The 16,257-nt window shown below is 29.2% G+C and overlaps 1 protein-coding gene across 1 annotated transcript in view; it reads right to left on the bottom strand.

Moving 5' to 3' along the window:
* LOC113374844 overlaps positions 1 to 16,257 on the bottom strand; it is a 194,737-nt gene that overhangs the window by 166,777 nt on the left and 11,703 nt on the right. The gene's annotated exons all lie outside the window — the stretch shown is intronic.

Below are 16,257 nucleotides of genomic sequence, written 5' to 3'. Positions count from 1 at the left end.
TTGTTACTTTATAGATATGTGCTGTTTCTTTGATATTTCGAGATTATATCTTTCATGCATTTAATAGGTTCCAATTTACAGAAAATTGGTTAAATACTTAATTTATTAAAATGTTATGCGAACTTAAAAAAAAATCCTATTAAGGGGAAAGTGTTATGCCATCCCCCAGATTCATCCATTATTATGGACCAACATTTGGTAACACCAAAGGATTGGTGACACCGAATCCTGTTATTTTGTCAATATAAGTCTCAATTATATTGCAATATTCTGTCTGAATCTCATGAATATATTTTCAATTTCAATAAATGTGTACTTTTTAAAGTATCTTTATTTACATCAAAATTATTACTAGTATCAAATTGGCACTACAATATTGAAATATTTTTCCTCCTAAAGGGTTCAAAGGATATTTTATGCTTAAGACATTTTTTTTGGTTTTTCGAAAAATTTACAGTGTACAGTGTACTGTCAAAAATACTAAATGAGGGAGCGATTCTGCCGCATAACAGCCAAATGTTATGGCAAGGCTATGTTATGGCAAGAACTTTCCATATAAATTTGTTTTAAATATTGACAAAAGCCATGGGGTTGCTGTATAGTCAGGCGTATTGCTCAGGTTGTCAGAAAGAAAACCTAAAAAAACGATGTTAGATAACAGGGTCTTTCTGACTAGGCTTTATAACATACGACTGACGTTGCAGTTTATACGTAAAACGCCTGAATGCATAGCTAATACATGACATTTTGACAGTATTCAGTATGATTCAGTACTATAATGTATGGAACTTGGACCGTAACATGGCCTTGCCATAACATTTGTCTGTTAGGCGGCAGAATCGGTCCCTGAGTATCAGTACTAGAAAAGACGACCAGTGAGTACTCCACACACGTATACACAATTTTTTTCTAAGGTATGCTAAAATGTTCTTTGAAACTTAAAGATATGCAAAAATTTTCAATTTTGACTTACCCTACGACAAGTTAATAATTATAATTATAACTTGAAAATCTACTGTAATATTTGCAATCAATACATTTGTTTCAAGAGCAGAAATCGTATTATATTGATGACTGATCAACCTAAAAAAGTGATTAATCGAATCGCTGGAAATTTATCGGAGCAGAAAGGGCGACAACATTTCATTTAGCGACCGACAAGTTCAAAGTGAAACGACGGCGGTGATTTATTGGCGTCATCGAGACTTATAAAACGTTTTCTGCGGTGAAAGTGTGCGAATGGCGTTAGATTTTATTGAAATATTTACAATGCACCATTTGCAAGCGATTAACCCTTTTCCGCACGAATTAATTATAAAAGTAGTGGTTTAGGCAAATTGTTGAATTTCACGTTTTATTATGGTAGATATATATAGCTGATAAGCTGATTGATATTTGGTTTTTCAGTACTTGAAATAGTATTTACGAAATAAAATCTGTATGTTCAAAATGTTTTGAAATTTGAGTTTAAAGTGTTTTGAATAACATTTTAAATACTTTATATGACTTTTGTATATTTTGCTTATTTAACCCTTTGCACTCCTTAGAGGCTGCTGTTGCGCTTATTGCATTTATTCCACTAGCTCTAAAAGCTTAAACAAAATAAAAATCAAATTGCATTTGTATTATGATAATAAAATTATGACAACAAATTAATTTGTTAGTAAAGTAAAATTTAAATTAAGACAAATCGAATGCAAAAATGGGTTATTGTAATCGTCCAAAAATCGAAATTGAAAATTTTTACATTTTTTCACGTTTGAAGGTTTCTGAACATTTTGGCATACCTCAGAAAAAATGGATTTGTGTGCGTGTGTTTGTATGTATGGATACAATTTTTCGTCCACGTTTTCGGGCGCACGGATCAACCGATTTGAATGGTTCAAAAAACATTCGATTTGTATTGATAGGGAGATGTGCTGATAAGTTTTTGTAAAAGGCAGGTCCAGCCGTTTCGGAGATATGGAACGAAGAGTGCAGAAAATAGAAATCGAGTTTTTGAAAGAATGATCCAAAAAACATTCAATTCGTAATGTGGAGATATAATGATTAGTTTTTGGGAAAGGCAGGTCCAACGGTTTCGGAAATACCGATCTAAATGTACAAAAGATTGCAGTTTTTGAGAGAACTAAGCATTCAATTTGAATGATTTATCAAACGTTCTGCTTCTGTTGAAGAAACGATTGCTTTTGTGAATTTTTTCTGAATATCGAAAATAAATCGAATTTTAAATTTTTTCTAGTTAAAGTTCTACTTAAACATATATAAGTATTTATAAAAATCTTGAAAATTTCAAATATTCAATTTGAAAACATTTCATATTTTTCGAATATTTCATTACGGTACGGGAAGTATAGCAATTTGCCTTAAGGCACAATGCCATTTACCACTAGTTTAATTTGATATGCGAGCAACATTTCTTGTACATTAGTACAGAAATCTTAATTAGGTAAAACATCAATACAAACGTTAAATTCTTTAACAAGATTCGAAAGTTTTCTCTCGAAATGTTTGCTTAGAGTTTGTTGAAATTCTGTTTTTGATTTTTCTGCCGAAACTCTTAACGAACTTGTATTTACTAAAAACCAATAGGATCTGCGCATCGTCAATGCGAATCGAATGTTTTTTGAACCATTGAAATGGATTCAATCATTCATACATAAATATATACATTTTTTTATAAGTTATCAGGGGGTAACTTACTTTGCCAAGTTGAAAAACGGTGCATTTAATTTAATTTATTTTGTTTGATATGCTATGCCTGTTTTTGTAATGAGTTGTTAATGAAATATAAAGCTAATGATGCCATAAAAATCTACGCTGATTTTAGAAATTCAATTAATAAAATAGTCCGATATATTTTTTAGTTGAAACTATTGGAACAGTTTTCGAAATTCCAATTAATTGAATGTCAAGCAGTTTTAATCAGAATTTAATTTTTCTATTTAAATCGAAGATGTAGTAATTTTTGGTCAACTATACTCAAAAAATACTATTTTGATTTTTTAAATTCATAGTTATCATTCGAATTTTTATAGTTAATCAAATTTATTTTCACTGTTATAATTTATTTTGCCTGATATTATTCATACGATACTGAAGTATGCAGTTTTCTGTGGTGTTCGCGATTTTTGCTTTCATCGGAATTGTTTTAGTTGATTGATTGATGTGATACTGATATGATATATTTGTTTAGAAAAAAACGTAGAGTATATTTTATTCCAAGGCTAGGAATAGTTAGACCTATTTATTAATTGAAAATATTAGACTCAAAATTTATTACTCATTTTCTACATTTTTACAACTAGAAGATAACTTAAAAGTTGAAGGTCAGCTATTTTTTTACCCAAATTTTTCGTTAGTGTTTTTTGAGTTATGTTAAGATTAATACGATATGCATTCTTTTTAAATTGAAATTAAGAAGACGTTTGGGAAACGTGTTTCATTAGATTTTCTTAAGAATTATTTTTTTGATTAATAAGAAAGTTTTTTTTATTTTTTCCCTTGTAAATACAAAGCAAGGAATAATCTTATGATAACTGCACCAACTAGATTTGTTATCATAACATTATTCCTTGTTTGTTTATATGTGAAATACGCCTGATCGCACGGCCAATAGATAGACATTTTCATAATTTTCAATACCAAGAACAAGCATAAGATAGCGTTATTTTATGAGCGCTATTTTATGAGCTCTGTTACGGCAGAATTGCCCTATAAACTATTACAATTTCTGCAGTAGGACGAATATTTTATTGGGCTATTTTTACTGGGAAACATATTGCTATTTATATTTCCAAATGAAAACTGATGTCTCTACTGCTTGGCATCAGGTTTCTCGAAGCGGGATTGAACCCGGGACCTCTGATTCAGGTCCAGTAGCTTTAGCCTTTGGTGAGCCAATTAAGAAAGTAACTTTTTTTTATCTCGCCAACTTGGGCTAAAAAATACGGTTATTAAATGTTTCAGTTTATCGTAAAAAGTTGTTAAATTATTCCTCTTACCTGTATCACATGTTGTTATTGGACGGTTTTATCATCTAATATCACCTGCATACGACATGAAAGTCGCAAAATCGATATTTTGCATACAAGTTCTGGTTGTCAGTTAATTTCCTGCCAGCTTGATCAGCATTTTTCGCTCTTCTATAATAAAAAGTAAAACATGAGGAAAATTCTATATCTAGCGGGGCTTAAAGGTCCGCGGGTAAAAGGGTCCACTACCGACATCTCAGAAACAAGTAATGTTAAGAATTTTTAGGCAACAATATTTGAAAGTAGAGGGAAAAAGTTTATGACCAGCATCACCTTAATTCTTACGACGTTGCTATCGGGAGAAAAACGGTAATGTTTGAAAATCCATAACAAAAGCATTTTCTTTCGTTGTTTTTTGGTTGTGAGCACTGTTGTTTAGTTTACTTTAATATCATTTTCAAGTAAACGTTATTTAATTGTTTTATAAGATATATTGTTAATCTTATGTTAGATTCAACAGATTTTTTGTATCACCTCTATAAAAGCTTACACCTGGTGGGGCAAAAAGGACCAACTGAATCTATAAAGGTGTAGAAAGGTGTAGGGTAAATAATACAGTAAATTAAAAATAGCAATTTTACAAGAGACAAATTAAATAAATAGTTATTCCAACTCTGCTGATGAATATTTCTCACGAAATACCTGATCAAGGTTATTTAGTGTTTATTAGTAAACGTGATTAATGGATGCCCCCTTATTGGGTAAAAAGGAGCAAAATATTAATATTACAGTATGTGGATAGTTTTTAAATAGTAACAAGTTTTTGTCACAAACTAACTTTTCATTACATGTAATCAATCCACTAGAACAAATGACAACATTCACACAATTTTCAAAAATTTAACGGTATTTTTCAATTTTTCACATTAACGCCATGTATTTCGAAACCTGAATGAAACCAATATGAGAAAACTTTACAAATACAACTATGGTAACGCGACGTAAGAAAGAGCAACAAATACGGCGTAAGTGGTTTTTTATCATATGACGGGTATGAAATGTCAAATTTGATTGTCACTTCGAATTTATGCCGAAATTGGCTGTTTAATTTTTGAATTATTTTCACTAGCAAATCATATAACTTTCACTTGAAATTTACATACTAAACATTGGTATATTTTACTATTATTTAATGTTGTCAGCGCTTTGTTTTCAAATTAAATTTCTTGGTTAATATTGACCATGATCAGTCATTTTAGAATTATAAATTAAGATTTTTTTTATTTACTTTTATGAATTACAATCTTTCATTATAAACAACATTCAGTAATTTTTATGGTTTATTATATAAGGAAAAAAGGTTGAAAGGTTACCCAGTGGTGATCCGTTTCGGTGTTGATTATGTGAAATAATTAAATAAAGCTTATGATAGTAATTGTATATATTATAAATTAGTACACAGTGCTAATAAAAGAATGTGTATCCAAATGTTAGTGAAGGATTTCAGAAAGGGGCCGTTTTTAAGTCGTTCGATGCCATAGTACTTTACTAAATAAGAATATCTTTTTGATCACTTGATTCTAATATAGCACGTTTGGTCGATGTGGTGTATAATGTAGATTTTTCACCATAATCGAGTATTAATTTTTGCTGTCAACTTTTTTTTTGTCTATCCCTTAATAAGTTATTATTAAATTACAACATATTTTTTAGATCATCAACATATAACAAAAGCATAGTGCCACATATTCTGTGCTCTATTAAGGTCAATTTTCAATCTATAAATTTGTTATGAAAAGATTGACATTATATATTTAAAAGATCTTCATTTCTTGTTCAAGAATAAGTATACGAAGACTTTCTGAAATATTGTCTCCATATATACTTCTCGATCCTCTTTTTTTCAATAATAAGTATATGAAGACTTTTTGCATTACTGTCTTCAGTAGGGTAAGTTATAGTCATCGCAAAAAAATCGAAAATGATTTTTTTTATATATCTTTACGTTTTAGAAGTTTCTGAACATTTTGGTATACCTCAGAAAAAATTGATGCATGTGTGTGTATGTGTTTGGGTTTGACGTTTTCGGGAACACGGTTCAACCGATTTTAATTATTCAAAAAACATTCGATTCCTATTGATAAGGAGACGTGCTGATTCTAGCACTTATTATTATTTATACGGGGCAAAAAGTAAAGAACTGATTAAATTTTTAGGAAGGCAGGTCTAGTGGTTTTGGAGATCTAGTAAAAAAAAGTAAAAAAGAAAGCCATTTGGCGGTCAAAAATGGTCATTAGACATAGCTAAAGCAGTACGATTACTTTGAAAAAAGTTCAAAATTTCCAAAATAATTCAAAATAAATAATACATTTTTTTTCCAAAAAAGTAATTTTTTTTAATTTAAAATTTCTCAAAATTCTAATTTTTTCGAAACAATTTAATATTTTTTTTAAAAAAATTTTTTGTTACGGGAGCAATTTTTCTTAAGGCGCGATGCCAAGCACCACTAGTTTTTTCAATAATAAGTATATGAAGACCTCTTGAATTGTCTTCATGGATCTTTATATTGATCCTCATTTCTTTTTTAAATTAAAAAATATGAATTATTGTCTTCATACATTTTCATATTGATACTGTTTTTTTTTTCTCAATAATTAGTATATGAAAATTCTGAATGATTGTCTTCATACACATGCTTCATATTGATCCTCATTTTTTTTACAATTATTGCCTTACAATATACACTTCTTCATATATATTGATCCTTATTTTTTTCTTCTCCTTTTTTCGTATATATTGATTCTCATTTCTTTTCTTCTTGTTGAATAATGATTGAGGAACTTTCAATAATGACATTTTTCAGAAATACCTATCAAATAATAATGGGAGTTTTTCAGCTCTATTTTTTTGCAATTTAACTCGAATAGTTTATTTCAAACTAATATTTTTTCATTTATCTTTATATTTCATTAATCTTTTGCCAACAAATAGTATTACCTTTAACTAATAACTATTTATTAATAATAATTGTATTTAAATTATTGACCAATATTATACAGATTTTCTACGATTTAAACGTTTAACATAAAAATGGATTATAATATTGATTGTAATTCAAAATAATAAGATAAAATATTTAATGGGCAACATAAATGTGGTGAAACATATCAGAATATTTATTAACGTCATGATTATAAATTTATAAAAATAATTTTTCAAATGTATTAAACTTTATTACGAGTAGTATGTTTTATATTACATATATAAAATACATTATAATTTTAATTTTGTTGTTCAACATGATAAAACTGCTTTGCATTGATAGTAATGCAACTATCATTCTGTAAAACCTCTTTAAAATTAAAAATAAAATAGTGGATCTATTTAGACCCTGTCTGTTATTTTTTAATTTACGCATATGGGGTAAAGATGATTCTTCAGATTATTCTTTTTGGGAAATAAGCAAAAAAAACATGTTGCCTAATTCGCTGGGAATTTTACTGAACACAGTTTGATAGTTGTTTGTTTCCTATATGTTATTGGTTGTGATATAACTGGTTTGCTTTTTACAGTATAATTACTTAAAGTCAAATTGGATCTTTGTGCCCCTATACTAATGAATATGAAAAAAAAACTGTATGTGTGTATGTGAAGTCGTAGGGTAAATCATATAGATTCAATTGACAATTTGGATAACAAACAATATTATATGATTAAAATGATCTACTAATGATTCACACCCAAATACACCAATAATAGATACTTGTCATTGTTACTACTATTTTCCTACTTTGCCATTTTATCTTTCGTCTCTTAATTCCATTACAACATCCTTTTAATCCTTTATTTGCATTTAGCTACACCTTTTACCGCGTTTGCTACTTTATATTTCCTAATCAAATTGCAATTAATTTAAGAATAAATCTTGCTTATTCTCCAGCCTTTGTTTAATTCACTTCTGTAATTAACTTTTCTCCACTCGCCAGTAAATGGTCGGAAAATACGAATTTCATGCTAAACATTCTAAAAATTCAAAGTTTTTAAAATTTAATTATTTTCGTGAGGTGGCCACGTGTTGAAGCAAAATAATAATTTCGTATAACGACTGCGGTTGCTGTGCAAAATTGAAGCTATTTTAGGCAGGCTGGATCTTGGGATCCTAAATATGTATGGAAGTTATTTTGGTTTCTTTGATAGATGAACTTTGGTGACTGCATATGGTTGACGCGTTGAGGATGTGTTACAAAATACAATGGGATATTAAAGCATGAGACTTTTTGAATAATGTTAGCTTTATTTGGGAAGAAATTCTTTGGATTTGGATAGATTTGATTGAATACTTACTTACTTGATGATCTTAACTGAGAAGATAATCAATCTGTCTGGTGCAAATTTGTCATACGTCATATCTAAAATAATGACCAACTCGTTTTTTTATCATGCCTTAAGTCAGCGGTTTCCAACCTGTTGGGCGCGCGGATTTATTACACATAATTGAAAACGAACGAACACGTTAACTCGGAGTGTTTTCTAAAATTTTCACAAATCGATAATTTTTGTAATTGAACCAGTTTCCGTAGGTCTTTAATGGTATGTTCAAGCAAGTACTCTATCATTATACCAAGTAAATCGTCTAATTTTAATTTTAACAAACGTCAAAAAAACTACTCATTTTCTCAAACTTTGAACTTTTAAAATTAAAACTTGTCGTAAGGCCGTAATATTTCAGTAAGTCTTATAAGACCATGATATATATCGCTAAAAAATTCAATAAAAATCGGCTTAAATTTTTTTTCATCAGTTAATTACAAGGAAACGGCTCGGTAGATTTTCATCTAAAACTAATCAGTATCATTCCCAACTAATATCTTTCGAACAGTTTTTGATTTTTTAAAATAGATTTGGTAGTATGATTTTAAATGTAGATGAAAAGTTTAACACTTTTTTTCAAATTACAAAGAAACGGCTTGGCAGATCGTCTCACAAATTGACAAACGATAGTCCTCATTGAGATACATCGAATGGCTTTTAAATTTTTAAAATCGGTCTAGCCGTTTTTGAGAAATCGTCGATTTACAGCAAAAAATCTGTTCACATACACATACACACACATACTTTTTCCAAATTTGATCTCATTCGATTCAGAATGGCTTGAAACTTCGAGCAAACATAAAATTAGCGAATCGAATTTTTTGATGAAAACATAAACTTCTCCTTCGCGAAGTTAAAATTAGGTTTATGCATATTTTTACACAATCAGTTGAGTATTTATAAAATTAAATTATTATATTAAGGACTCGTAAACTAAACTACAGTGCTCACAACCAAAAAAACTAACAACGGGATAATATACTATTGTTATAGATTTTCAAACATTGGCTTTTATCTTCCTATATCAACGTCGTAAGAATCAAGGTGATGGCTGGTTATACATCTTTTGCACTCTACTTTCAAATATTGTTAAAAAAATTGTAGCGTTAAATGTTTCTGAGATCGGTGGTTCATTTTTTTACCCGCGAACTTTTAAGCCCCGTTTTACCCTATAATATAACAAATAGTAGTCTGCCCGAAGGCAGGTCCATGAGAGCACTACAAAATCTTCTTCTGATTTTCTTCCACTACCCAGTTTATTATTCCCATTATCGTTTTATTACTATTGATTAATGACCATTTATCACTTTATATTCGTTTTTATGAATTCAAACTTGTACTGCCATGCTTTCTGGTCCTATGCTTCGGCTTTCAGTTCCCTGTATTTCTTATTTTCGCGTAAGTCGTCAATCTTTTGCATTCTTCTTCCCAATCCTTTCTACCCAGTCTACTCTATATCTAATAATTAATATAACTTTTGTTTATATATATATATATATGAGTATATCAAGAAATTATTTGATCATTTCAATAATGAGTAATGTCACGTTCAAATCCACAAAATTCGTTGTCTGTAAAAATTCTTACCCAATTATATTTTTACATTCCAAATTACCATATTTATAATTAAAAATTGCGCAATGAAATTAATTCGATTCAAAGCTTATTTAAACATTTGTATAACACTAAATTAAAAGTCGGAACTCTCGCAACGTTTATAATGAATTCATTTCTTCAAACCCCATTTTATTGCTTTAAGTGGCGCGTGAATTTTTATGAAACATTAATTCATGAACGCGACACGTTTATCAAGTAATTTTTAGATAGATATCAGCACTAATTTTAGTAAACAGGATACTTAATATAATAACTACCTGTTAACACGCATTGTAATGGACTAGTTTTATATTGCATTAAGACCTTTGAATGAATGAATTTACGTGAAAGACAAACACTGTTGCGCTGGTGGATAGAATTATTAGGAATTTGTTATGACAATATTTAGGATTCACCTGAAAAGTGTTCATACAAAACTTTATTTAACGTCTTTGAACTTTGTTTTCTTATTAAGTAATAAATGTATAATTATGAAGCTTCTGATAAGCCTATAAGTTATATCCCGGCCTTATTTTTTTTGATAATTACAGATCAAATGGCATTGTTTAAAAGAACTATTCAGTTGATTGAGGAGGCGTCCATTAATCACGTGATCGATTTTTTAGGGATTTCCTCACCCTTTGGTGTTACGTCGTAATATTTAAAATTATCACCCCTCCTCCACCAAACATCACGTGTATTTAAACGTAAAATTTTCCGAAGGAATTTTTCCAATTTATGAAAAAATCGTATTTTTATTTTAATGTTCGGATTTTGTCAAACGCCCCCTCCCCTTAAAAGCCTCTCGTGATTGATGGACGCCTCCTAAGGGTATTCTAGTCTGCAAGTCGTAAAAAAGGCAAATAATATTTTTACTATCCGTTTTTAAGATATTAATTAATGTGCTTTAAAGATACAGACTGAAATTAAAAATTAAAAACAAGTAGTTAACAGTTGTCTCGAAAAATGGGCACGTAACCATACCTATCCATCATTTTAACCCTCTAAAAATATATAAAGAATTATTAATCTATAATAATGTCTCACTTTTATATTAAATACGTAGAATTTAGTTTTTTTTTAACAAAATAGAGACCGCATGAAAAAAAAATTAAACAACTTTATTGATATTCTCCCATTTTTTAAAAAAAATAGTAAAAATCGGGATATGGAGATTGCCTGATTTTGAATTCTTACTGATGAGAAGCCTATAAAGGAGTTTCTATAAAAATTCCAAGTAAATCGGTGTAATAAAAGTTAAGAAATCGTGGGTATCGTATCGAAAAAGACAGTTTCGAGAAAAACACGTTTAAATTAAGTTTCTCGGACAAAAGTTGTCAAACAGCTATATCTCCAAAAATAACGTATTTTTTTTAAATCCTCTTGTACACATTTTTGGATAGTTAATCTTTAAAAATATAAAAAAAAACAAAAATGTTTCTTAAATTCTAGACCAGAATAACTCCTTAATACGTACGCATAAGAAAATAGTGCTATAATATTTAGTGCAATGAAATTTGAAAAATATTTGTCGTTTATTGAATCTTCTTTTAGTTAGATGATTAACAATAACTGAAATTTTATTTTTGTAAAATGAATATTTTTCAGATTTCAGATTTCAAAAGGATATATTTAAATAAAAAAACTATTATTACATACATTATATGATATAATATGTGAGATTATTACCCAACTCCAACAATGTTTATGAATATCGTTATACATTTTCCGTAAAAAAGACCACAAATAAGTGCTTATACGTTTTTCAAAAGAGTGATTTCAAAAACTCTATAGAATGCAGTCTAAGATCAACTTTTCATTTATTTTAGTTATTAGTCACAATAATTATCAATGAAAATGCAATAGGTACTAACTTTACTTTTATAATATTAGCTACTCATAATTTCAAAAAGCTTATAGTGTCCTGACGACATTTTTTATAGAGATATAGAGCTACTTTCCAAAAAGAATCAATTTTTGATAGGTTTTCTAATAAGTTTTCACTAGAAGCTTTGTTCTTTCAAAAATGTTGATATTTTTCGCAAATTATTCTCGACTATTTTGAGTGGACTGCTTTACACGATCTTGGCAGAAATAAAACAAAATAAAAGCTTATAAAGTAAAAGAATGCTCACTGGGTCAAATGGCCCAGCGTGGTAATAATAACGGTATACATTACAAAATACAAAATAGTAAAAACTATTTTAACAATATATTGATGAGTACGATAAGTTTATACAGTCAAATTTGCAAAAACAATAAAATTATACATGCTATTCCAATTCCAAGTTCAAAACGGGTCATTTGACCCGCTTTTGGCATGATTAGTGTTAAAGTTAAAATTACTGCGTTGATTCAATTATATTTTTCACACTCAACATTTTCACTGTTGAGTTTTCACGGGTTCCTGTAATGTACCTAGATCATTATTATGTATTTAGATCATCCAGCAATTTTTAATTACTTGTGTTTTCGCTGAAACTTGATTTCGAAAGTGAGACTGTGCCAAAATTCCTTGCATGCTTGGCTGCATTTCGTACGAATAAACGAGTATTACGGCTTTTTCGCAAATATTCTTAACATCAAGGCGTATAGAGTATGTGATACATTTTATGTTATCGATGGAAAGAAATTACATGATTGATTACATGGATATTATTACGCATTATCGTTTTTATATAATCGACAAATATTTGCTAGAGTATTACGTACTTAGGGGCACATTTGCAATCATTCGATGATAATGATTAATAATAAAATGAAGTAATTATGTGAAGGTAAAAAGCTGTTGATTTTTGACACAAATATGGGTATATGTTCATATAAGAAAAATGTTTAAAGCATCTAGTAAAAACCATTAAAAGTTGGAATTCTCGCACTGTAATTTGAAAATTTTGAAAGCTTCAAATTTTGAATTTTTTGAAATATTGTACTATTTTGAAAATTTTGAAGTTTTATATTTTGAATATTTTGAACTTTTTTTCAAAGCAATTGCACTGCGCTGTTGTTATAGAGACGAAATATAAACGCGCGTACGCGCTGCGTCGCAACCTAACGGATAAACATTAGTCTGGAATTCATAGAAATGTAAACAAAATTTGTACTTATTATTAAAATCTCTATAAAATATCTGATAATTTGATGCACGTATGACTAATAATCATTTTGACCACCAAATGGTAATGTTTTTTTTTAAAAGGCTTTTTTTTTCAAAAACTTCAAAATTTCTCACAAGTTTTCTCACACATATTCATTTTTTGTAAGATATGTCAAAATGGATAGAAGGCTTCAAAATGTAAATATATGCAAAGATCTTCATTTTTCTCTACCTTACGTCGAAGTTAATAATGATTTTGTTGCTAGTTATTTTATCATTTAGAATATCAAATTCAGCTAGATGAGTAATTAATTTTACTTCACAATAAAATAGTTAATAATGCACAATAAATGTTTAATAATACAATAATAATAATAATAAGCACAATAAATGTAAGTTGTTTAGATGTAATATTTGAGTTGATATGATCTCTCTAGAAAGATGAGTTAATTTCTTGTCTTGTTTAACTTTCTTGTCTGTTTAAAACCTTTGAGAATAATACTGTCTGCTCAAACAGAAAACTTGCTTTTTATCATTTAAAATTTAAAAGTTCTCTAACTTTATATCTAATTATTTCTCTTCATTTCAGTTCTGAAATGTTTACGGCTGTCGACGGATCCAGTCACTCTGAAGTTAAAACGAGGTAAGTTCGAATTGGAAATACGAATTATACCTTATTCAAGAATAGTTTTTTCATTTTTTTTTATTTTCGAATTAATACTTGAATATTAAGAAATTGAATATAAAAAATAATACAAGAATAAATTATTAGGTAAGGCCATAGGCTTTCAAAAAAACAAATGTTAAATTTATACATTTATTAATTATTTAAAGTAAAGTAAGCGATCAGTAAATTATCATTTGGCGACAATTTTATAAGGATTAATCATACATCTCTAGGCGAATGCAGCCCAGTCATATTTTTTTTGTTAGGAGATGTAAATGATGTCTGTTTTACAATTATTAAATCGTTTTTTAAAATTTGATCTTTAGTAACCAGAACTAAAATGAGTCTCAAAAAGCTAAAAAAAATTTAGCTTTTTAATAGTCAGCAAATCTTGCGACCATAACTCGAATGCTAAACACATGCTACAACTTAAACGTTTTTATGGAAATGTACAATATCTTTTTAAGTTTTTTGGCCCATTTATAATATTATATAATATACAATTTTTATTTTAGATAGTATGAGTATCTAAATAATATAAGTAAATGTTAATTATAAATATGTGGTATTGTGATACACTTTCGCAATTTTTTTGCTGACCCTGAAAGTTGTCATGGACCTTTCGAATGTTTGTCGTAGACCCATATGTGCCACTTTGAGAATCACTGGGTTAGGGGCTTTGGTAGTCAATAGGTTATTGGAAAATTGAAATATCCAAATTTTGAGTTTTTAATTTGTCAAATATTTAACGATAAGTTTCATTACTAATTTGTATTTGAAACTATGAAGCTAAGTCAAGCATACGTTATAACTCTCAGGGTTTTTTACATACAAATTCGATATTTTTCATCAGAATAATTTGGAAATCAAAATGAGAGTATGAAACATTTTCTTAACGTCTCTCGTATATTTTATTTTTCTGATTTGCTGAATTTGCGTCTTATATGTGCTTCTTCATTCAACTTTGCAATAATACTTTTATTGATAATAAATCACTTGACATTATGATATGGGTATCTGCCATCATTCATAGATATTATAAATTATTCTTTATTAAATAAATGGTTATTCCAACTCTGCTCTGATGAATATTTCTGGCAAAATACTTGATCAAGGTTATATACAGTGTTATCTCTGTAAGAAATACCCATGAAATTTATATTTTGCATTGGTTAAATAATGTATCTAATATTTTGCAAATTTTTTTCAAAATTAAAATAAGACTTTTAATCCGTCTATGGGGTAAAAAGGACCAAGTAACAATTTTTTGAAAAACAACTGAAAAATCACGTTTCTGCAACGATGAGTTTTACTGAACATAGTCAGATAGTTATTTGTTTGATAAGTGTAATTTGTTGTGATATAATTGTTTTGGTTTTCATAATATAATTACTAAAAGTCCCCAGGGACTATTGTGCCTGTCCTACTCTGTCGATTAGAAACCTATACAATGCTATTATATTAAATTATTTACATTACTCTTGGATTTCTATACATGTTTTCATCGTGATACAATAAATGATCACGATGCATCTAACTCTTGCCATATTTCTACTGAGCTTTACTCTGAACCATATTTTACTGTAAGATTCCCGTTACAACGTTCAATCGCATGTATCTATTCGCCTTTTAAATTAAAATTAACGCAATATCGATTATTGGTTTTATATGTTATTTTTCCAATGAGAATGTATGCAAAACTATACCACAGCGCCATAGAATTAACCGCATAATATTCAATATGTTTCAATAGGTACATGTAATCTTTGCACATTATGCATGTGAAATGCGAACACTCGGTCTCGTTAAATCATATCGGCAAAAGTCACGAACGCGTTAGAGCAGCACAGGGGGGATCAACATTTCCCACTTTGTAGGCTAATAAATTACACTGCGCGACACAATTTTTTTTCTGAGATTTTATGATGGTTTTTGGTAATTCGAGGACGCTGATTCCGAAAAAGGAATTTGGCTAGCACTCTAATTTTTGAAATATGCCAATATGCTGATGACAACAATTTCAATTTATGCCTTCAAAGTCTTTCTATATGATTTTCGAGCATTGACAAGGTCTGAATGATTTCGTCAAAAGCTCGAAACAATTGTCAACCATTATGTGGTTCTCCCATCTTCCTTAATATCGCTCCTCCAAAGTCCTGATGCCTTGGTGGATAACTCTCGCCCTGATCTTCGCTAATATTTCCAAGATTCGTTTTGAATAAGGGTGCGGGTGATAAATTCAAATCAATTACATCAAATATATCAGTTTTTATTTTTTACTATCTTCTCATTTTTAATGTTGATTTCTGCATCTATATTACATGGTAGGCGAATTTATTGATGTTCTAGGTTGTTCATCGTTAGCATGGATAGGGTTCATGTATCTGAACGTAAGTATAGACCTTAATACCATGGGGGTTGTAGTTTATGACAGCAGCTAAAACTCTTAGTTTAGACAGCTCCATCCAATCCTATTTCGTATATGGTCGGAAATAGTTTTTTGAACTGGGTAAAGCCTTTCTGTGATCTCTGATGTTGTCAGAAAAGAAACC

This window comes from Ctenocephalides felis, unplaced genomic scaffold, assembly GCF_003426905.1.
Source record: "Ctenocephalides felis isolate EL2017-DRISC unplaced genomic scaffold, ASM342690v1 CF-g0.4_SCAFFOLD_01886, whole genome shotgun sequence".
Taxonomy (NCBI): domain Eukaryota; kingdom Metazoa; phylum Arthropoda; class Insecta; order Siphonaptera; family Pulicidae; genus Ctenocephalides; species Ctenocephalides felis.
The sequence above is the reverse complement of the archived record's forward strand: the minus strand, read 5'-3'. Positions and strand labels throughout refer to the sequence as shown.